Raw genomic sequence first — 2,444 nt, forward strand, 5'->3', positions numbered from 1 at the left:
TAGCCGAGTTACACCAGTAATAAAGCTCATCCACCCAATGAGGCACTTCAGCACAACATCCTGCAGTGTTGCACACAGCCACCTTTACCAAAGAATGATCACTGTCACAAAATTGAAGGCCAAGAGCATGTCTCTTTAAAGGAGCTGAAGTCAAACTCAATTTTTGGGAAGATTTTTATTAAACCCGATTGAACATTTAAATCTCAGAGCATAATCTTTGCTTTTTTAAACAAAATGTGTGGGAAACATCCCACATCTTGCTAAAGGCTCAGTTCAGTCTGATACATAGAGCCAAAGGTCAAACAAACATCTCACTTTCCATTCACTTCTACAAAGGGCTGACATCACATTTCTTCAGGATTTAACTTATTTTATAAATTGTTTGTAAAATCATTTGTCACATTAAAGAACTGGACAATAAATGTCATTGTATACAATAAGAGTGAAGCCTGTGACAGCAGATTTAGCTTTGGAGGGCAGTTTATGTGTTTTCTAAATTCTGGGAGCACTTTGGGAGACTGCTCCCAGGTGGTGATAGTGAGCGTATCTGGAATGCACTGTTTAGATTTGGAAATCCATGGGAAACAATCTGTGGTTTCACTAATACTTGGCTTGCCTTGTTGGTGTACAGTAAGCAATTCATAAAGTTACTTATGTATTGTTGTTGACTACCTGAATGGTCTTCAAATCTTCCAGGTTGCCTTAAATAGTGTAAGTGTATCTATTGTAAATATTTGGGATATTCCAGAACTGCCCAGTGCTTGGTAAATTCAGGGGGGACAAAAAAAATCACATTGAGTAATTTGAAATTAACAATCCAAGAGGACTTAACCACTGAAGTATTCAATTCAAATAGTTAAATGGAGTGCTCACTTTTAAAATACCTCTTATCCATAAGAATGGATGGACTGACAGAATTGGGACCAAATTCCTAGCTGGGGAGTGTGAAATGTGCTTTGATAAAGTCACCTGCATTTACCAACAATAATTTGCAAGCTCGGAAATTTAAAAAAAACAATACGAGCTTCATTGCTGCTCCAGTCGGGTCCCAAGCTCTGTGCAAAAGTAACAATGTTCAGGTTTATTGCATAAACTCAAAAACACGTGTTCCTTCTACAGATCCTGCAAGTTTCCCCAATGAGCATAGTCCATCCAAATGATGTTGCTAACTTTGGCCAACTCATTTCTTTCCTAGCCTCTGTAACCTGAAGAGTGACCAGAAGCAATTACTCCCCATATGTGGGAACATTACCGACGAGGATTATTTCCTTCAGAATTGACTTCCATATATTCAGTGCCCAGAAAAAATGAAAAGCTTGTCACCTTTTATAGAGCAATGCTTCAGTGGGAGTAAAACGCTAAACTTTTCTTGCTGAACAATCAAGCTGCCTAAATTTTAAAATGAACACTTCTTAATAGTTCTTAATAGATCTATTAAGAATGAACACTTCTTAATAAATCCTAACGAAATATATTGTGCAAAACAAATCACATGATACATAGTTATTCAGATAATAAAACAAGTTTGTTCATTGAAGAACCCAGAGGAAAAGGTCATGAAATAATGTGAGTTTGATCTACCTCAATAATCATTGCAAGTGTATTCTCTGCATAAATTCTCCTTTTCCTCCTCGAAGCATTTAACTTCTTGAATAATTGAGAGAATGAAGTCACAGTTGTACAACACAAACTTAGACCCTTCAGTCCAACTTGCCCATGCTGACCAGATATCAAAAATCTAATCCCATTTGCCAGCATTTGTTCCATATCCATCTTAAACCCTTTCTTCTGATTATCAGTTTATTTTTCTTTATCAGCACTTGAAATACTGACTTTTTTTTCTCCCAACATTGGTTAAAAAAATCATAAGTTCATGTATCTAAGTTAATTTTGTAATCTTTCACAAAGAAACAAGTGAGAACAACATATAGCTGAGTGCAAAACAAAATACTGCAGCTGCACGATATCTGGGAACACTCTAAAGCTGAGGCACTGATACTGCACAAGTTTGTCAGCACGGTTTCAATTCCTGACAATAATTTAGCAATGTCTTAGCCTTCACATAGTTAAGGTACATGTGAGATATCTGAATTTCATGAATTGGTTCCTATTGCACTTTGATCAACAAAAATTATTCTTGGTTTAATCTACTCAGAGGAGAAAGTGACGACCAAAGAAGCTGGACATCAGAATCGAAAAGTGTCATGCTGGAAAAGCACAGCAAGTCAGGCAGCATCCGAGAAGCAGGAGAGTTGATGTTTAGAGCATAAGCCCTTTATCAGGAATCACAGGCTTCAGAAAAATAACTGGCATAAACTTATGCCAATACATACGTAGAAGGGTCAAAGCACGTTACTATCAGATTAGAGACTAATTTCAGATTTGGTACCATTCATGCAACATTTCAGTATGATATTTACATATGTACCTAAAAGAGAAGTTGT

Source organism: Chiloscyllium plagiosum, unplaced genomic scaffold (assembly GCF_004010195.1).
Source record: "Chiloscyllium plagiosum isolate BGI_BamShark_2017 unplaced genomic scaffold, ASM401019v2 scaf_2228, whole genome shotgun sequence".
NCBI lineage: Eukaryota > Metazoa > Chordata > Chondrichthyes > Orectolobiformes > Hemiscylliidae > Chiloscyllium > Chiloscyllium plagiosum.